The sequence below is a fragment of the Mustela putorius genome, unplaced genomic scaffold, assembly GCF_011764305.1.
Source record: "Mustela putorius furo isolate JIRA1106 unplaced genomic scaffold, ASM1176430v1.1 tig00003923_pilon_pilon_pilon, whole genome shotgun sequence".
NCBI lineage: Eukaryota > Metazoa > Chordata > Mammalia > Carnivora > Mustelidae > Mustela > Mustela putorius.
Window position 1 is genome coordinate 3,928,152 of NW_025422068.1, and position 22,342 is coordinate 3,950,493.

At 42.3% G+C, this 22,342-nt stretch overlaps 1 long non-coding RNA gene across 1 annotated transcript in view; it reads left to right on the forward strand.

The window, feature by feature from the left end:
• The window catches only part of LOC123388902, a 40,289-nt gene extending 22,096 nt beyond the window's left edge, over positions 1–18,193 (forward strand). Inside the window, exon 4 of the long non-coding RNA XR_006603420.1 lies at positions 17,857–18,193. This is a non-coding gene — a long non-coding RNA (uncharacterized LOC123388902). The remainder of the gene's footprint in view (positions 1–17,856) is intronic.
• Positions 18,194–22,342: the final 4,149 nt, after the last annotated feature.

Here is a 22,342-nt window from a genome sequence, read left to right on the forward strand (position 1 = left end):
TACCTTTCTAGCCCTTGACATCAGCCCTGTATATTTTTTTGGGTTAAAACTTGACTTCAGCCCCCTGCTCTCAAGTGTTACACAATTTAAGGAGTACTCTGCTCATGTAGTAAGCAATGAGGAAATGAATCACATGAAAATCCTAGCATAGAGGAATCTGTTTCAGCCTTTAGGTGGCGGAGACATTTGGGGAGCTCCAAGAGCAGGGACAGGGATGAAGAAATGAAAAGGAGAGGTGACACAGTCTGCTGACATTGAAGCCTCGTAGGAGAGGAAGTGGGAAGCAGCACAGCAGGATTAAGATCAGAAGGCACTGCTGAAAAAGAAGGGTTGAAATTGCTTCCACTTTATTGAGGCAAACAACTGTGTGCTGACAAGTTGAAGGCGGGTGAGCAGCTTTAGCCAATCTCTTACTGTCTACAGCAAAAGGAGAAGTGAGCAGGGGGCAGCATATGGAGCAAGAAGGGAGGCAGCAGGAGAGGGAGAGAAAGCTGTAGGAGGGATGGGAAGACTCTCAGGAAGTCTATGGAGGCCGCTCAGTGAGGCCTATCAAAGAGAGGATGGGGAGCCCAAGCAAGCATTGGGGAACAGTTGGCCCTAAGCATAATATATATATATATATATATATATATATATATACATACATATATATGTGTATATATATAAAGAATTAGAGACAGTGGGAGATGAAGGGAATAATAGCACAAACAAAAGATGTTCAAAGAGAAATTGGGGATAGAATTTAAAGCACTTAAAGAGAATCTGGAAGAGATGGAGGAAAATAGGGATTGAAACCTATTTTGAGTGAAAATCGTCAATTGATTCAATTTTTTATAAAAGAAATCGTTTGGATGAGAGTTTGCGTGGCATGGCATATTTTGAGTCACCTGCTTATTGTATTTCTAAGTTGTACCCAGAAGTGAAGTTCTAAAGAAAAATTATACATATACACAATTTTTCACTGGATGGGCTGGAAATTGCGTTTCTTGGTTACTCAGAGAAAGAAATAGCACTAGGAGTAAAAGCCTATCATTGTAATGACACAATAAAAAAATCAGAGAATGTTCATTGTCTATATTTGAGAGCCTGTATTTGAGACCAAAGGAAAAGGAAACCACAGGAAGGTAGTTTGTCCAGCTCATATTCTAGAGTTCCTTCCAATATCCAGAGACCTTCTGGTTCTTATATTTTGGCTTGTTAGTACTTTAAGTCTGAAATTTTGATGATGATGATGATGATGATGTTGATGTTGATGATGATTTTGATGACAACAGGGATGAGGTAGCAATGACTAAGATGGTGCTTCCTATATGCCAGGTGCTGTTCTAACTGCTTTACATATATTAACTAATTTAAACACCCCAGTAATTACTTAGGGTTGGTTACATGACTTTGGTTATGTCCATTTTGTGGATCAGGACACTGAGGCCTATTTCTCTCTTTCTGTCCGACGACCTATGTCTATTTCTATCTAAGTAACCTGGGGAAGATTAGAAAGGAAATCTCGGGCCTGATGAGTAATAAAAAGCAGCTGTCTGCAAGGTCCTGGTCATCTCAGAACCCTGTCAGCTCCCGTCTCTGGGGCTCTGCTCAGGAGTGCGTCATACGTCCCCATGTCCCTCACTGCTCAGGTATTTCTTATCAATGCGGGATTGATATTGTCAATAGAGTAGTTGCTCATTATGATGGTGGGAGAGCATTATAAGGCCACGCCAGGATGGGATTTTATTCCTTAGCAGCTGTCTGATAACAGATGAAAGAGAAGAGCTTAGAGTGGGACAGGGGTTCACATTTGAATCATGACTCCACTTCTTAATAACTGCTTGACTTTGGAACAAAGTTCCAAAGTTTTTTTGACAAAAAACATTTATTTTATTTTACGTGTAAATAGAGATGATACCATCTGCTTTGCAGGGTCATTTTGAAGAGTAAGTGAGATGAGAGCTATGTAGTGCCTAGGGAAGTGCTTGGGGGTTAGAATTCTGTTACTTCTGCTTTTTTATAAAACTGATAGTTGATGATTACAGATATTTGATACTAATCAAATCAAATGTTGACAAGTTCTTTGTATGTGAGGCTGAAAACTTTCTTTTCAAAGGCACAAGGATTATGTGTCTCCATTATGTAATAATCACTGAATGAAATATTGGAGAATAATGATGAATTTTAAGCACATGAAAAAAGAACACCCAAAAGAGAAACTATAAGTGTCTTAATTTTCAAGAACATTTCTGTGGAAGACAGAATAATGACTCCCCAAATGTAGCCATATCATAATCCAAGGACTTTGTGAATTTGTTACCCTGCATGCAGAAGGAACTTCAAGATGGGATTAAGTTAAAATTCTTGAGATGGGAGAGATGATCCTGAATTATCTGAGTGGCCCGTCTAATCATATGGGTCCCTAGAATCAGAGAATTTTTCAGACTGTGATCAGAGCAAGACATGTGATGGTGGAAAAGAGTCCAGTGTTGCAATAGCAGAATTGCTGGCGCTGAAAATGGAGAAAGGAGCTATGAACCATGGAATGTGGGTAGCCTCTGAGAGATGGAAAAGGCTAGGAAATATATTCTCCCCTAAAGTCTCCAGAAGGGAACACTACTCTGCTGACACCTCTGTTTTATTTTATTATTATTATTATTATTTTAAAGATTTTATTTATTTGACACAGAGAGATCTCAAGTAAGCAGAGCAGAAGGCAGAGAGAGAGGGGGAAGCAGGCTCCCAGCTGAGCAGAGAGCCCAATGCAGGGCTCGATACCAGGACCCTGAGACCATGACCTGAGCCGAAGGGAGAGGCTTAACCCACTGAGGCACCCAGGAGCTCTGACACCTCTGTTTTAGCGTAGTGACAGTCGTGTTGGACTTCTCATCTACAGAATTGTAAGGTAGTATATTTTATGTAAGTAAGTGATATAGTGGCCTTTGTTCTCAAGATGCCTCTTGGAAATAATCTTAATTCTGGCAATTTTCTAGCCTTTATAATAAGAGCTTTCCTCCTACAGGTTCCTTTTTAGAAGATATGCTCTGTTAGCCTACTAGGCCCCCTTTGGAGTGACTTGACAGTGACTTCTGTTTTCTGCAGCCTGCCGCCTTTACTTCATCTCTCAGATGATCCCCTCACAGTCACATTTGTGTTACAGGATTACCCAGTTGGACACAGTTAATTCAAAAAGAAGGGTTATGTGGCTTAATGTGGGCCAATAAGCATCTCTTTACCAGGAGTGTGGATTGGGTTGAGGGAGATGTTAGTCACAGCCTCTACCTGTGGCATGAGCTGGGGTGATTGTGTGATCTTGAGGGTTGGGTGATGGCCAAAAGCATGGAGAAGGTTAAAATCACGTCTGTAGGGAGAGGAGCCTGACCCTGTTGGACAGAGCAGAGCAGAGCAAAGATGATGGTCTGGGAAAAAAAAAAAAGGCGGTGGCCTTGTTTCTGCTGACTCTTAGTCCACATTTTTACCCCTCAGGGGGCCCAGGTGTATCTCTGCCCCAGAGTCCATAAGACAGCATCGTACTAATAAAGAAAAAAGTCCTCTTTTCCTCTCTTAACCTTGCTAAGAGGTTTTCTATTCCTTGCAAACAAAACACCTTTAACTAAAATACCTACTATGATAAAGGTGAATCAAGAAGATGGGAAGGAGATTCCACTAAGGTCATTTTGGGTTCTCTTTCATGCTTTATTCCCAGGAAGCTTATAGAAAAGTTTAGAACAATATGATTATGCTGAAGGCCAGGGAGCACTTCGTACTTCCACAGCTGTAGCTGGAGGCATTGAGACCCTTGGCTATAGAATGCTTCTGTAGGCTCTGGCCAAATGCACCTGAAGCTCATGTACAAAATTAATGTTGGCAGAGGGGTACTTTTAAATCAGAATTTTGCAATTCCATGTGACTTTTCTGAAGCAAACTCAAATATGCAAACATAACCTTGAAACTTAACCTTAAGGGCTCCTGGGTGGCTCAGTTGGTTAAGCAACTGCCTTTGGCTCATGTCATGATCCTGGAGTCCCAGGATCGAGTACCATATCAGCAGGGAGTCTGCTTCTCTGTCTTACCCCCTCTTCTCATGCTCTCTCTCTCATAATCTCCCTGTCTCTCTCAAATAAATAAATCTTAAAAAAAGAAAAGAAAAGAAAAAAGAAATCCAACCTTAGTGCTTTTCTGGGTTAACTTAATTTCAAGAATATGCATGACAGAGATTTTGGTTTCTTGCAGGAGAACATGTAGCAGAAATGATAGTTTTCCCAATTATCATTAGCTCGTAGAATTTATTTATTTTTATTTTAAAGATTTTATTTATTTGGGAAAGAATGAGAGACAGCATGAATGGGAATGGGGTAGGGTGTCAAAGGGAGAGGAAGAAGCAGACTCCCTGCTGAGCAGGGAGCCCATTGAGGGGCTTGATCCCAGGACCCTGGTATCATGACCTGAGCTGAAGGCAGATGACAGAACCACCCAGGAGCCCCTAACTCATAGAACTTAAAATTACAAAGTCAAGCTATTCAACTTTTTAGTTATGCAGACAAGGAAATATCCTTAGGAGGATTTCATGGCTTATGTTACGATCTTGATGGGGTCTATATGGGTGTCTATATTCAGAATTATGAAACTCATGATATTTAGAGAATGAATTAGTATCCAAGAACACAGAAATCTTTGAACTGAAATATTTCAATGAATACCAAGTAATTTTTTTTATAATGCATAGAAAATGTTACATTTCTTTTTATGAATTGGAATTATTTCTATAAACTCAAGTGTGCCCAAAGAAATACAATTTCTTTGATGGACTGTATGCTTTTAATAAGAAGTTGGGTAAAGTTAGATAGTTAGGAAGTTAGAAGTTAGATAAAGCCCTAAAGATAAAGTGTCCATGCTTTCATTCACCTCCTCTCCCCTCCCCTTTCTTTCCTTCCTTCCTTCCTTTCCCCCATCCATCCTTTCTTCGTTTCTTTTTTCTAAGTATTAATTATTGAGTACTTGCTGTATACCTAGCAATTTCTAATACATAGAGATACAGGAGTGAAATAATATGCTCTCATGGGGTTCTCCTCTCATGGTGCTCCTTCCTTCATGGAGCTTACATTTGAGTTGGGGAAAGTAAGAAAAAAATAGCTCATAAATATGTAAGATAATTTTCGATAATGATGAAGTGCTATGAAGAAAATTAAAAGTAGTGATGTAATAGAGAATAATAAGCTGGGGTAACAAAGGGTATGATTTCTTAGGGTGTGGAGGTGACATTTAATTGATCTATCTATACATATATCCATCCATCCATCCCATCTTTCTGATTAAATAAGACAACACGTTGATCTGTTTGCTCTCAATAAACAGAGATTAACTCACTTTCCCAAATCATAGAGTTCATGTTTTAAAATCTGGTTTTCTTTCCATTGCTTCTGCTGCCTCCTCAGAAAGGCACTGGACTGAAAATTCAAACTCAGGTTGGAGAAAAAACACAAATATGGGATAATATTTCAAAATACCAGTTGGTTTCTTCCCCCTCTCCACAATCCTCGCAAAATCGCATTTCTTATATCCCAAGGACTTCTTCTATGGCTCCCACTCTCTCTCCCAGAGTGCTAAAATGTGGCCGTGAGGGATGCCTGGGTGACTCAGTGGGTTAAAGCCTCTGCCTTTAACCCTCAACCCAGGGTCCTGGGATTGAGCCCAACATTGGGCTCTCTGCTTGATGGGGAGCCTGCTTCCCCCTCTCTGCCTACCTCTCTGCCTGCTTGTAATCTCTGTCTGTCAGATAAATAAAATCTTTTAAAAAAATAAATAAAATGTAGCCATGAGGCAAATAAAAAACAAATTCTACAAACACTCAACTGTTCTTTTGGAAAGCTCCTTGTAAATGTGATGGGAAAGGTTGAGACACATATTTGTCATGTTCATTTTCCTGATCTCAGAGTCTAGTCTCAAAAATTCTACTTTTATTAGAGCAAACACCCTCTGCCATCAGTTCTAGCCAGCTCTGGGGAAACTGAGTCACCACACACTTACTGTTTTCACTGATGGACCTTGAATATCACCAGGATTATCACCTTGAATATCACCAGGCGTCTGTTTCAGTCATCTGGTGGAGAAATTGTGGTTGTCTGTATGAGGTCTGCCCAGGAGCATGAAAACTCCACAGATGGAAGGGTGGAGAGACAGTGGTGACATGAATGGGAAGCTTCAGTTCTGACCAAGATGGGGCTAGATATCCTCTAAAACTGTGTATTGTGTTTTATCATATTTGTTGTCTTTTGTCATAACCAACTGCCCCAAGGGTTAGTGGCTAAATACAACAAGCATTCATTTACTTAGTCTGTAGGTTGGTGATATAGGCTGGACTTGGTTGAGTTGTTCTGGTCTTAGCTAGGCTCCTTCTTATTTCTGGTGTTGAGCTATTGGGTGATCTAAGATTGCGCCTTCCCAGAGTGACTGGGGATGCTAACTTCCCCATGTCTCTCATCCAGTAGACCAGCCTATGTATTTTCTCATGGCAGTATAGCAGAGTGGGAGCAATCAAGGCCAATTGTGCAAGTGCTTTTTAAGCATGCATCTTACTGGCCAAACAAGTGGCATAACCAAACCCAGGGTCAACATGGGATGGAACTGAAGGTTTGCGTGGCAAAGAACATGCAGTTTAAAGGGCAGGTGAAAAATTGGGACCATTAATGCAAACATAATGACATGAGTTCTTAGGATTAGAGTGTTAAAGGTTACTTATTTGCCAGATGGTCTGGGCATCGTTTGAAGGGTAGTTTCCAATAGGTAGAAAGTGGAGGCAGGAAACACAGACAGAAACCTGTCCAGGGAAATAATGGCAGTGCCTGAATCTGGGGTCGCCGGGACAGTGGGAATGGAATGGTGGGTGATATAGCCCAGCATGGCTGTGCGGTGGATGAGGAAATGCAAAAGAAATGCAGGAAGCAAGGTGAACTCTGGAGTCACTGATCTGGAGTGTGGTAATGCCTGTAACAGGCAGGTAACCTACTATGCCTAGTTAACTGAAGGGCTGGAGATGTCTTGAAAGAAGAGAGAAACTTGGTGACGTGAGTAGGTCGGGTATGGGGGAGACAGAGCAGCAGAAGAGCAACATGGTGGGAGGGTTAGCTGCTTGAGCTGGAAGGCATAATGGTTGTGAGTACTGGAGGAGTGGAGCAGCTAGGAACTCAAGGAGCTTGAAACGCATGGACGGTCATTTGGATTCACCATGTTGGAGAATTGAGAGTTTGCCATGGCTCTGAGGATGATGTGTATGTCTTACTGGGTTACCCTCCAGTTTTCCCAAGGCATCTTGTCTAAAGGGTCATGCTTGTCGAGACCCCTGAGTAGGTGGGGCCATGATGGTGTGCCCAGATCATGCCTCCCTGCCTCCGCACAGTTGCCAGGCTCTGCAGCAGGTCTAATCAATTACTTTGCTTTCACTTTGTCCCCAGCCACCTGTCCCAGCTCACATTCAGGTGCTGTCCGAATGCATCTCTTTCTTCTATCTAGTTCAATAAACTATTGTAAAACCTGGCAATCAGGATGAAGCCAAGCATTCTAAATCTTAACTTATTTTTCTGTTTTTCCAATAAAGAGGTCTTTTCAAGGCACCCAAAGTGGAAAGTATTTTGAATTAGTTTTCTTTGACTGACTGTTCTTGAATTCCTCAGGATCGCCGTTGATAACATTCAGAATGATTTCTGGGACACAGCACTACACTTAAATAGTTTGAAGGCTTCTGGGGCAACCACTTGATATGAGAAGTGATTTGTTAGGGGTGTTAAGGAAGAATCAGACGTGATGTTATTCAAGGTTAATGAGTGGCAACTGTTTCGTAGCTCAAGCCCACCCCATACTGCATACCCTGGTTTCTCCCTGCTCTACAGAGAGTCCCAGTGTTGTAGGTAAAATGGAAGTTATTAAATACAGACATTATTTTTTCTAGGTCTTAGATCTGCTGTATCCATCTTTGTCTCCTTTGTTCTTCTGAGGCAGCTCCTGCCATTTGAAGTAAGCTGAGTCTCCATGAAGGCCCAAGTTGTTTTTGCATTGTCAGGGAGACTGGAAAATAGAACCTGGCTAGCAAAACAAACCCCTTGTGGGCGTGGGTGTTGCTCAAATGTGGAAAATCTGAAACCACGTCACTTTTCTGTTCTTTCCTGGAGCTGACTTCTGCTTGAGTTTTGTGAGGGGGCTGTCCGAAGACATGCATTTCTTTTCTCTCCAGTCTGGCATTGAGCAGCCATTGTGTCATCACCAGTCATGAAGAAACTGGTTCTAAGCCAGGGTTTCCCTGGTCTGTGGGCTTGAGACAACAGATCAGATATGTTTGTGAAAACAGCTGTGCATCTGGCATCTAGGAATCTACATTTAAAAAAAAATTTTTTTTTTTTTAAAGAATGCATCCTAGGTCATCTCATACTCCTGATAAGAACCCACTAACTCAGGGGACAGGTGTCTAGTTATTTATTATTTGTATGCCTCAAAAGAACAAATAGTAGCAGGAGCAAATAATTAAAAATGGGATCCTTGCCTGTGGCTCTGGGATGCCTGGGTGGCTCAGTTGGTTGGGCATCTGCCTAATTCAGCTCAGGTCATGATCCTGGCATTCTGGGAATGAGACCAGATCCCTGCTCGTGGGGAGTCTGCTTCTTTCTCTGCCTGCTGCTCTCCCTGCTTGTGCTGTCTCTCTCTAACAAATAAATAAATAAAATCTAGAAAAAAAAAATACCAACAACAACGAGGCGCCTGGGTGGCTCAGTGGGTTAAAGCCTCCTCTGCCTTCAGCTCGGGTCATGATCTCTGTGTCCTGGGGTCAAGCCCTGCATCAGGCTCTCTGCTTGGCAGGGAGCTGCTTCCCCCCTCTCTGTCTGCCTGCCTCTCTGCTTATTTGTGATCTCTCTCTCTGTGTCAAATAAATAAATAAAATCTTAAAAAAGAAGAACAACAACAATGTAAGCTGAACTCTGACTTTAAGACCTTACCCAGCTTCTGTTGTGTTAGCAGGGTATGGTGGAGATGACTAGTTATTCACTGAGCAGCCACGCTCTCCCTTCCATATAACACAAAGTTGTTCCTGGACGACTTGGCCCACTTGAATCTAGGAATGGCCTATGACTAGCCATCTAGTGGAATGGGGCTGAAATGGTATATGCCTATTTCTTCCCCTTCTGTCCAGGTGGAGAGGATTCTGAGGCCTAAGTAAGGGATGAATGGAGCCTGGCTCCTTAAATTTACCAGGTGCTAGGACCCCCTGCTTTGGACTCTTACCTGAGTAGGAAGTAAGATTTATAGTGCTGAGCCCCTGAGATTTTAAGGTTACCAATGGGTTTTGTTACCTGGAGTAATTCACAGAGGTTAGCCTATTACTTAGGCAGTTTGAGATAAGAACTATGTTCTTTGCCAGCTCAGATTCAAAATACACAGGGGTTACTCAGACAAACCTAGTAATCTTCTGAAAAGTGGGGAATCATCTCTTAGTAGAAAGAGTACTGGTCTTAGAATTAGGAAAATGGATCCAAATCCCAGTTCTGCCACTTACTGGCTCTGCAGTTTTAGACAAATCACTCAATTACTCTGAGTGCAGCGCCTTCCATTATTTAGTGAGAATAATAATATGGTATTATTTGCCTCTCAAGGTGTGTGTGAAGGTCACGGATTCTCTCGTGAAAACGCTTCGGAAATTATAAAGCGCCGTTCTACGAACAGGAGGGATGAGTTGGCTCTTTTTTTTTTTTTTTTTTTTTTAACAGAGTTGGAGCGAAGTGCTATTTTCTAGCTTTGATATTTTCAAAAGCTTCCCAAGTCTCTTTTTTTTTTTTCCTTTGGAAAATGGGCATAATAAAGCGTACTGGGATTATTGTGAGAATAAAAATGAGAGAACGCATGTGCTGCTGTCTAGCACCAGACCCAGCGTATTGCAGAAATGCAGAAAAATGTTAGCTCCCTTCCCTGCAGCACTGTGTGCTTGAGGGAGGTGATTCAGGAAGAATCCATTTGGTTGATGAGAAATGTGAACGGAGGGCTTCCGTGGCTTATATTTTACTCACCTGTGCCAACTGGTGAGCTGATATGCACTGTTTTGTGGGTCCCATTCTTCCCTGTGCTTGATGGTGGTCCCACAGCTGCAGGAAAGATGACCGCAGAGGAGCCTGTGCTATTATCTGCTTCCATCGCTTCTCTTGCAAGGATGGAAACTCTAGGCTTTGTGAGTCTGATGGACCACGTACTGAAGCCTCTCACCCACCAGACCCTGGCATTCAGACCCTGGTATTCCTGAGTGCTTTCTCATGCATGGTCCTCACTCAAAACCCATCCTCTTCTTTTCCCTGTTTTGTCTTCATTGGACTCATTCTTTACCCTGGTGTCTTCTTCACTGGAACTATCCTCAGGCTAACCTACTTGACCGGAAGTTCATGACACAGAAACCTGGCTTTAAGTTACTTTTTTTTTGGACAGAAATGGTAATTCCTGTGATTTATTTGTGTGCTCTGCTACCATTTCCATAGTACTTTCAGCTGAGTTGTCTTGTTTGTTCACTGTTGGTTTTCATAGACTCAAAGCAGCCATTAATTCTTTTGCTTAGCTTAGGAGCATTTATTGGGCAGAAGACTGCTGGGGGGATGGGGTGGAGGGTAGAAGGGACAGAGAGCTGATATTAATTATGCATTTTTGGTCAAGCTGACTTTAATGGAAGTCAGCTAATTTAATTCTTTTAATAATTTTTCTGATGTGTCACCAGTGCCTAGTTCAATATCGTTGTTTAAAATTTTATCAACTGTAAAATTCCGTAGAGAGGTTAAAAACCTTGTCCCAAGTCAAAAATGCTATGTGGTGATGGCGATGGGATTTAAATTCTGGTCTCTCTGGTTCCCAAGCCACGTTCTTTCCCTGGTGTTACTGCCTCTAGCAGGTGGATCAGCAGAGGTAAGTAGTTGCTGTCCAGACTTGGGGAGTAAAGACAAACATTTGAGTAGAAAGACAAGGGAGCATTCTTCTCTTCCTTCCTCCTATTTCCCTCCCTCCTGCAACATTTATTATCTATTATGTGGCACCCACTATTCCAGGATCTGGGGTATCACAGACCCGTGCTGTAGCAACCAGTCGAATGTGCAAGACAGCTGAATTGATAAACAGACAAATAATCTAACGTGTGGTAGTGACAGTTGCTAAGAACAATAAAGCAGAGCAAGGGTTAACCATGATGGAGCTTCTGCGTGAGATGTGGTGGTCAGGGAAGGTGACATTTGGGTAGGTGATGCCTGAGTAGGTGGCTTTTGAGCAGATCTGAATGAAGGGAAGGAAAGGCTTTGAGGGGTGGGGTGGGGAAAGGAACAACACATGCAAAGCCCAAGGCGGAAGTGGGCTCTGTGTTCAGAGTTGGCGTAAGCTCAAGAGGGTGGTGGGGGTGAAGCTGGTAAGTTCAGGAAGGATGGGCCTTGGGGAAGCCTTTAGATTTTTTTCTGTGGGAAGTGGGAAGCCATTAGAGTTCTGGGCAAAGATGTGATTGGATAGGACTTAACATTTATGAAGACGCTCTGTGGATATTGTGGGAAGATTAGATTTTCAAGGCAGGGAGCCCAGCTCACTCAATTGCCGGTGATCATCCTCGAGAAAACCCAGTGCGAACGGTATAAAAAACAAACACTACAACATTGCATCCCTTCACTTTCTGTTCTTCTCTTTGGATTTTTTATTTCAGTTGTTTGTAAATCTCTTTAAATTTATTCAATTCTTACTGTGCTCGAGGTACTGTGAAAGTTGCCATTTGTGTTGTTGTCCCTTTCTTTAAACCTCTTCCTACAATCTAGGTTTTTTGTTTTTTGTTTTGTGTACATAAACCAGATTACACATTGTTCCACTTATCTCAACAGAGGTAGAAAGAAATCAATTGCTTTGGTTTTCTGATAGCACAGACCTAGCTGCAGATCTGAAACGAAATGAACTGGCATTACAGGGATAGCAGGCCAGCCTGCCCAGAGCACCCCTGCTCGGGGACAGCCAGCTACTCCTGGAAACGGCCGGGAGGAAGGCTGGTGCTTGTCACCAACTTCAGACTTGGACCCTTTCCCATTTGGGTAGCACTTGCTCTCCTCCAGCTGAAGTGGGTGACTGGATTGAGGCTAGCACATGTCCAGCACCACTCAGAGCTATTAATATGGGTGGGATAATTGAATAGCCCAACTTGTTGGAAAATGTAACTACTTTACACATCACTGTAAATTGTTTTCCAGACTATCCTGGCCTCCCTTCAGCCATGAAAACATTCAGATGTGAGAAGGAAAAAAAAAAAAAGATGCTTCTTGAACACTTACCCATGAAAGTACATGAGATTGCTTTAGACTTCTCTCAAACACTCAGACTATCCACACATGGAGATTATTACCTACCCCGTTTGTTTAAATATTGGTAGATGTTTTCATGCCAGCACTGCTGTCTGGTAGTATAATGCTTACTTCTGTGCAAAGGAGTGATAGTCCAATACTCATCACCATCATTTTTGGGAACATTCTTTCTTTTTTTTTAAAGATTTTTTTTTTTTTTTTTTTTTTTTTTTTGTTAGAGAGGGAGAGAGAGAGAGAGAGCATGAGCACAGGCAGACAGAATGGCAGGCAGAGGCAGAGGGAGAAGCAGGCTCCCCGCCGAGCAAGGAGCCCGATGTGGGACTCGATCCCAGGACGCTGGGATCATGACCTGAGCTGAAGGCAGCTGCTTAACCAACTGAGCCACCCAGGCGTCCCGGGAACATTCTTTCAACTAAGGAATAAATCTTTCCTAAGTACAATATGATAATTTGGTGTCTTCTCTCTAATTTAAAGTACTCCTAGATTTTGAAGCTGGATTATGTTCATGCTGTAATTACCCTCACATTCCAAGGGGCTGAACTGTGGGACAGACATAGAATGCGAAGGCTGGGTCTTAGGTACATCTGGGAAGAGTTTTATGACAATTCAGTTGCCTTTGCATTTATCAAAATCTGTCCAAATCCTTCTTGCTTCAGGGTCAAACTTAAATATTGCCTTCTTTTTTTTTTTTTTTTTAAGATTTTATTTATTTATTTGACAGAGAGAGATCACAAGTAGGCAGAGAGGCAGGCAGAGAGAGAGAGGAGGAAGCAGGCTCCCTGCTGAGCAGAGAGCCTGATGCGGGACTCGATCCCAGGATCCTGAGATCATGACCTGAGCCGAAGGCAGCAGCTTAACCCCCTGAGCCACCCAGGTGCCCCTTAAATATTGCCTTCTTTAAGAAATCATGCTTGGGTCATTTGCATATGATCACTCTCCCTTCTCAAAGAAAAGGGACAAGAAAGGATATTTTCTTAGCAGCCACTGTGTTGATTGTTATGTATCTCATGTAATCTTGACATGAGTCCTCTGTGAGGTGGTTGCTGTTGTCCCGGTTTAGCTTAGGGAAATAATCTGACATATCCATGGGCCCACAGCTAGGAGGTGGAAGTGTCAGGATGTGAATTCAGGTCTGTGAGACAGAGAACTCTTTCCACCATGCCACATGACTTCTTAGGATGTTCAGAGTACTTAGAGCAAGATATACATTCTTAGCCCTTCATCAGATTCTGTTATTTGGTACTTCTTGTTGTTTCATGTGTGGGTTTTCTATTCCCATCAATGTTGCGATGTCCTTCAAGGCAGTTCCAGGACACACAGAGATGTGGCCTCTGCCTTATGAGAACTTGGCACGGAGTTACAGACATGAAAAGCAAGATGTTTCCTAACCCGTTATTGGGAGTCTGATAGGACACTATGGAGGGTACTCAGGCAGTATAAAGGAGGGGATGGTCTCTTGTAGAGGTTGGGGTAAGGGTGGTTAGGAGCAGAAAAGGTTTTGTAGAGAGATGAAACTTCAGTTCTTCACATGAACAGTTACTTGTCTGGAATCTAGAAGACTTGGATCAGGGCGAGGCTCAAAAGGGAAAACATGCCAAACAAAAAGAAGTTGCCAGGCTAGGAAATGCAGCCAGGTATGCTGCATGATGGTAAATAACTCGGGAGGGTTGGCTCACACGTTAAAGGACAAGAGGAGCACCCAGAGAAGAGGCTAGAGGCAGAGGTGGACAGAGACCTGGACATGAGTTTCCTGAATACTTCACTGAATTTGAATTTTATTCATCGTGTCTTATGCCACTGAAAGACTGTAAGCAGGGGTGCACTTCCATCCCAAACAAAACATTTCGTTTAAGGCTGTACGTGTACCTACTTGGTAGGTATTTGAAGAGTAGACAGTAGGGCAGTTAGGAGACTGTTGGAATTCTCCAGGAGAGAGAGGAGGAGGTCCTGGGTTTGGTGAGGAGTGATGCGAAGGGAAGGGAGTCCATGGAGACACACCTAGCTTGGTTTTCTGCTGTGGGTGACCTCGAATGCTTCTTGTGGGCAAGAGTCATCTCCTACTCAGTTGCTCTTATCACACAGTACCAAACACATGAATTCCCTCTTTCATACACCTGCAATGCTAAGAGCTTCATTTGCTATAATGATAAAGAAGACAATGTGAGTGGAGAAGACTGCCAAGGTTGGGGGTGAAGTTGAGCTCTTCTGCCCTGAACCCTTGTGGGCAGAATTACTACCTACAGAAGTTGCTATTGGGGGCAGTGATTCATAGATGAAAATAAGTTCAGACCTTTTAAGAAAAGCCAGGAGGAAAAATCAGAAATATTACCAAAATAAATTTTCTAGCAGGACTCTGGCTATTTATCTTTTCACATAAGTGATGCTAAACTGTATTAGCGAGTGTTAAAGCAATTTAAGATTCTTCACTGTATGTCCTTGAAGACTGTAATATTTGTGGAGGGTAGTTCCACTGTTGTAAATCTATTTTGACAGGTGTAAATTTATACTAATAAATTAACAACACAAGTAAGAAAAACAAACCCTAGCTCCTAGGATGCCAGATTCACGAGAGAACTGATGGGTTGAGAAAACACTGATCAACTGCCTTCTGATTGATTTTCCCTCTTGATTAGTGTAAGATTTGTGCAGATGAAATCGTCACACTTGGTATTTTTCTTACCTGTGTTTTTCACTTTTTAAACATTTTCATCACATCTCTCTACTTATTTCTCTATCCAGAGGTCTGCTTTAAAGGTGAGCTAAAAAATTAAACAAATGTGTGGTATTTCTCAGGAGGACCATGGCAGAGTTTTCCTGTCCCTCTGTGCACTGTGACATTTTGAACCTCAGCAAGCTGTTTACCTTCCAGTTTTGAGCTTCTCAGTTTTTTTTTTTCCCCCCTTCAAGATTTGTGACAGCTCAGTAAGTGAGTGTTTTCTGATTTTTGGGACCTCCAAAAGGAACTCTTTGTAAGACTGAATTCTATCTTGATGATCTTTGATTACATTCAGTTCCTAGTAAACTGTCTTGGCCCTTAATAGGGGCCACTTAATCTATGCTGGATGAGTAAAGACAATTGTCTGCCCTTCTGGAAAAGTGCATAATTGTTTTCAGGGTGAGATGGGTGAAAGAAGGAGATAGTAGTAAACTAAGTTGATATCAATGATGGAGAAATTGGAAAAACGTCCAGCATGACATGTGATATGTTGAATTTTACATATGCTGAGTTTGCCAAAAACATGGCCTTAGAAAAGACCATTTTGGTATGGATCTTAAGGATTTTTGACTTTGTCAGCTCTGAACCAGGAATAATTCTTTTTTAATAATGGTACCCACTTAAAAAATTCAGGTATGGGGGTGCCTGGGTGGCTCAGTGGGTTAAAGCCTCTGCCCTTCGGCTTGGGTTCATGATCCCAGGGTACTGGGATTGAGCCCCGCATTGGGCTCTCTGCTTAGTAGGGAGCCTGGTTCCTTCTCTCTCTGCCTGCTTCTCTGCCTGCTTGTGATCTCTGTCTGTCAAATAAATAAATAAAATCTTAAAAAAAAATTCAGGTATAGAACAAGTATGTACTTCTTTCCTAAAAAAGAGAAACCCTATAGAACCCTGCAAGTTCTTCATGGTGTATACAGATGCCTCTACCTTGATGGCTCTTGTGCCTGTCCCATGTGGTTACATGGTTATCGCTACCTCTACTACTTCTGGGCACCCTCAGCCAGCTGGCCTGCTCTGCCTCTTCACAGTGACTGGACAGGACCCTCCCTCCCCTCTTACTGCAGCATACGTAGACTGCCCGTGATGGTTTCTTATTGGCACCATCACTGTTCATCGCAGATTTGCTGGCTTGAAACAACACTTGCAGTCTGTGGATCAGAGTGTGTCTGGGTTCAGCTGGGTCCTCTGCTTAGGGTGTCCCAAGGCCAAAATCAAGGTGTTGGCCAGCCTGGGCTCTTATCTGGAGACTCTGGTAAAGAATCCATTCCCAAGCCCATATGATCGTCAACAGAACCAGTTATTGGTAGTTGTAGGGCTGATTCTTGTTTTCTTACTGACTGTCAGCCAGGGTCCACTCTCTGCTCCCAGGGCCTCCTGCATTCTTTCTCATTAGAGAAACGTCCATTAGAAAGGAGATTTCTAACCCTCCATTAGAAAGTCAGACTGTGTAACACACTTCTCCCCAAAAGGAAAAGCTCTGCCACACGGAGGCTGGTCAGTCCTCTGTGGAAGATATCTGTAGCTAACAGTCCATTAAAAAAACACTGCCTCTTTGCATATAACCCCACTGAGTTTGCTTTATGTCTACTTTAAGAGCATAATTTCTGAAATCTATGTGGTCTGTGCGATTACAAGCAAAAGAAGCCAGGTAGCCACTCATTAGGACATGATTCAAGTGCGTGTAGGGACTTACCCTTACAGATGGTAAGGGTACACAAGGTACCAGGGAACGGATGGTCTCAGTTCTTCTCAGGGTCACTCAGCCACATTACTGTTATGGGTGGTACCATATGTCATGTAAATGCCTTTGAAAATAGCAGAGCGTGGTGCAGCATTGAACAGGAACATGAGTGCAGGTAATTGTGAAATCCTAGGCAGTATGATGATGTCGTGGAAGTTACAACTCCTTTGGACAGTGCTTCCTTTTTCTTCATCCCCCAAACCTGAACAGGTTTGTGGGAACAATTTACATATCATGAAGGACTCTCATTGAGTATCTGCCACCATCACTGGCTTCCAGGTAATTTGCAGGAGAAGCTATTTAACTTTCAGTAACTAATTCAATAAGGGGTTGCAGTTACCCAACAAATTTAATGGGAGCTTCTAAATTGTGGGAAGTATAGGTTAAGCGTTGGAAATTATGCCATCAATCCTAAAGTTGCGAAGTAAGAAAAGATTAGGAACTATGGCTTCTGAACAGCATGTTGTCTTGATGCTATTAAAAAACCATCGACATCAAAAATGATGCCGGGGAATCTTTAGGCTTTAAAATGGGAAGAGATGGGGCGCATGGGTGGCTCAGTGGGTTAAATCCTCTGCCTTCAGTTCAGGTCATGATCCCAAGGTCCTGGGATCAAGCCCCACATCAGGCTCTCTGCTCAGCAGGGAGCCTGCTTCCTCCTCTCTCTCTTCCTGCCTCTCTGCCTACTTGTGATCTGCCTGTCAAATAAATAAATAAAATCTTAAAAAAATAATAAAAAATAAATAAAGTGGGAAGAGCACATATCCTCAGAACATACATCATCTTTGGTGACATCATCTGAGGTTATGACCATCAGTGAGATACGATGTTCTGCACACATTTCTGGGTCTTTTACATGAGGCTGATGGCATCTTCCCTGTATTTACCCCCGTGAGACCACTTGAAAAAGCAAAGCTGGTTGGTGCTTATTTCATGTGCTGAGCTCATTTGTAGGGTGCCTTTAAAGCCCTGTTTTCATTTAACTACTAATGGACTGCATTCCTGAGTTTGGGAAATCAAATTTCAACATAAACTTGCAAATAGCTCCAGTGCCTCACCCCTAATTCATATTCCAGCAACCTTCGCTGAAGCAGGAAGCAGAGTCAAGCTGTTGCCATGAAGATCGTTTCAAGAGCTCAGAAATCCTCCAGGGATCCCTTTATCACTGCTTTTCAAAGAGGCCTTTATTCCTCTCCTCTCCTGTTTCCTGCAAAGGGAGTTGTGTCCCATACTTGAGGACACGGTGAAGCCAAAAAGGACCTGAAGACTCCTCCAGGGCTATGATCTTCTGAATTGTGAAATCTGCCATTCTGATCACTGGCCTTTCTCCCCCCCCCCCACCACATTGGAATCAATGCTATGGTTCTGTAAAACTTTACAGTATAATAAACCTGCCTTTTCATTTTTAAAGGACTGAGCTCCCAGGTCAGTTGGCGCTTGTTTCAAGTCTTTCTGTGTAAAGGTCCATCAAATTTTCATAAAAGCAACATTTTTTTGGACTATGTTATCTATTTGGAGACTGTTTCTTGATTTGTCTCTCTCTCTCTACTTGATCTTAATAGACATAATTTTTCTTATGACTGAGCACCAAAAAGTGTCTTATTCTCAGTAAAAAAAAAAAAAGTTTATATTACTAATTACAGATATGAATGTAGATCCTAAGTTAATATGTGGATTTAATATATTTTCAGTAATGATAGGATTAAAATTACATCATGTATTTCATCTTATTTGAGGTAGTTGGGAATTGGCTGTCTTCCTTTTGAAAGGGAAAATAGGAGCTTTTACCTGTCCTTATTTTATAAGGGGACATGGAGAAAAAGAAAATAAGGTAGATTTCTTTTAGACTTTTAAAAAAATATATATTTTTATTAACATATAATGTATTATTAGTCCCAGGGGTATAGGTCTGTGAATTGTCAGGTTTACACACTTCACAGCATTCAATAAGGTAGATTTTTTTTAAGAAGCCTGAGAAAATAGAAAGAAGAAAGAAAGAAAAGAAAAAGAAAAAAAAAAGCCTAAAAAGATGTAGGCATTCTCAATCATATTCATATTCAATCCAATAGATCATGTAGTTTTCTTCTGAAAAAAATGCTAACTTTGGTCTGTGTCTACGTGCATTATCAAACTAGGTGTGAGAGGGGCGCCTGTGGGAGTCAGTATGTTAAGTGACTGACTCTTGATTTTGACTCAGGTGGTGGTTTCAAGGTCTTGGGATCAAGCCCTGCATTGGGCTCTGCACTCAGCTGGGAGTCTGCTTAAGCTTCTCTCTCTCCCTCAGCTCCTCCCCCCGACTGAGTGCATTAGCGGCACACATGCTCTCCCTCAAATAAATAAATAGATCTTAAAAACAGCAACAACAAAAACCTAGGGTGTGAGTACGTGCTGGGGAACGTGGATGTTACCTGTATATTGAAAGCGTATGAATGTGCAGAACAAATAACCGGTATTCTTAAAGTAGCTACTGTTCTAACTTGATGGGAAGTAATTAAATCTTTTAAAATGTATCAGGGGAGCCTGGGTGGCTCAGTGGGTTAAAGCCTCTGCCTTTGACTCAGGTTGTGATCCCAGGGTCCTGGGATCAAGCCCTGCATCGGGCTCTCTGCTTAGCAGGGAGCCTGCTTCCTCCTCTCTCTCTCTCTGCCTGCCTCTCTGCCTACTTGTGATCTGTGTCTGTCAAATAAATAAATAAATTATTTTTAAAAATGTTTAAAATATAGTATCAATGTGTATTTTATCTCTATATAATATATAGAGATAAAATAACATAGTGTGTATGTTTGTGTGTGTGTATATATAATGTGTGTGTGTGTGTGTATATATATATATATAGAGAGAGAGAGAGAGAGAGATGCATACATATATATGAGCTAAATTTGTATTTATTTCTAAAACAGAACACTAGAATTCAAAGTTTATGGGGCAGCAAGTCTGACCCATGAAGTATGTACATATTCTCTTCTGAAATAGGACTTTTTCAGTGGCAGAACTGGAGAATGCTCATCTGCATGATGGGGAAATTAGTGTTTGGACAAGAAATAAACTGATGTGTTCTTTTATGGTCTAAAATGGAAACCAATACTTGACTTCAGGTATTTAGAAGTACTGCACAGATCCAGGCTTACAATAAGATTGCCATCTCCCCATTTTCAGTTACTTGAGGATACAAAACCAAGACAAATGAGTACCACTATTGAGTATGGGCCATATTCAAGCCAGAACTGTATGTAATGAAGTGACCATGAGGAGAGACTCATGACCCTGGAGCCAAGCAGGAAAGGTCTACTCAGGTGGATGGATTATAATGTGCATTACATATTAAAAATGACAAGTGGATACAGGTGGTTTCTTAATAAGTCAGAAGCCTCCAGCTGGTCTAAAAGAATATATTGACAGGCAGATGCAACAAAGTAATGAAATGTAGAGAAGGAAGTGTTTGGAGAACAGGAAGGACGTCTGATTGCAGGTAGGAAAACCAAGTCTTTGGCAGTTGGAGAAAGTGACTGGCAAGCCTTCTAGTTTAGAGGAATTGAGGAACAGGGCATTCCACAGATTCAATATGTGGGAACCTACCATGGATCGAGCCTGTTTATTGTTCTCAAGAACCTGCATACTTGACTGGGGGTCATGGTGAAGCGGACAGCAAGGACATTTTAATGCTGATGTCTCACCGCTGATCTGAGTGGTTCGTGACAGTCTACCTGTCTCAGAAGGGACCAATTCCAGATTTCCGAATAGAGAAGAAAATGCAGACAACGATGGTCACAGAGACTCAGAGAGTAAAGAAAGTCACTGGCAGGTGCAAAATCTGTTTTGCACTTGTTTTGCAGGTGCAAAAATCATTTAAATTTCTGTTTGTGCCTTGAATGTATATACCACCTATTTAGTGGCATAAACACAATAAACATATTCAGATTAAATGTTGATACATACTTTAATGTTTTAATCAATGTATGTACTAAATAATTTGAGTTTGCAAAGAAATTATGGAGACTGAGTCCAACCTTAAGCTTGGCAGGAAATTAATTTCTGGACAAGGGATACCAGTGCATTTTGCTATGGCGTATACTCAGACTTAAAAGCACTGTATTTTTCAAACTGATCTAGGTATATGAAACTATATCTGGTTAGAATCAGGATATTAATTTGAAAACACGTTCGTTAGAACAGAAGTGATAGCTTCCACGTGGAACTGTGGGATGAAGCATGGTCATCAGCAGCCTGCAGGAACGAAAACCAGCCTCAATGCAAGGAGAATCGGAGTCTGGTCCAGCAAGACAGAAGGAACAGCCAGGAAGAGCCCCGGAAAACGAGGCCCTCTGACAACTGTCTTTCATGCTCTGCTGGTGGTGCCCATGCACTTGCTTATGCTCAGTGTGAGTTTTGTGTGGAAATCAGGATCAGAACACACACCCCCCCCCGCCCCCCGCCGCCTGCCTCTTTCCCTGCCCCTGCACCTGTTGACCTCTTCTGGCAATGGCTGCTTGGAACCTGGCCTCTGGCAGCTGATGATTTCAAGTATCCAGACCTGTCACATTGCTCTCCAGGAGAGGCGTCAGGCTGTCATCATGCATTAGGCAGCCCCCGGCTGATGCAGGAGGTCTTTCAAGGAGGGCCCCCCTCTCTCAAGCTCCTGAATTGCATCTTTTGATAGGAATTGAGATAAGAAACCAGTTCAGAATCCAAAGTGAGCCACTGAGGCACTCTCCTGCCCACTTAGCCTAATTTGTTAAGTCACTCTTTTGCAGGTTAGGCAAAGTTGGCTTAGTGTTGAGTTTCAAGACTTGAGATGTAACCATTGACTTTTTTTCCAAAGGACTATTCCACCGATCATGGAAACTGGGCAGCTGGACACTTTCTTCCCCTCTCTGTCATTGCCACTGTAACAAAAAGACCAAGGATTTGGGGACTGTACGAAGCAAATCTTTATTCCTTTGGACCCAGCTCAAGCCCACTCCATTTTTGAGCAAAAGAATATCAGGCCATGCTTCTGAGGTGCTTCTCTTGCTACATCTAGGGTGACAGGACCAAGTCCTTACCAGAAACTGAGAGAAATTTGACCTCAGCATGTGGCAGTTATAGAATTTTCTCCCAATCTTTTCTTGTTCTTACCCTGTTACTGATCTGTGCCTCTGTTGTAACAACTGGGATTCAACCGTGTTAACTGTTTTTTTTTTTTTTAAATAGTTTGCATTTTAAAGATTTTATGTATTTGACAGAGAGAGATCACAAGTAGATGGAGAGGAAGGCAGAGAGAGAGAAAGGGAAGCAGGCTCCCTGCTGAGCAGAGAGCCTGATGCGGGACTCGATCCCAGGACCCTGAGATCATGACCTGAGCCGAAGGCAGCGGGCGGCTTAACCCACTGAGCCACCCAGGCACCCCCATGTTAACTGTTTTTGATGAAATCATTTATCTGCCCTGCTTTTCTAAGTGCCCTGTCCAGATGTACACTCCTTTTGGTAATCAGGGTCCAACAAGCTCATGTACATGTGTTTATTTATGGCTACCCCTTAATCATTTTTGCTTTCTTTGGTCATCACAGACTACATCTCTCTGGG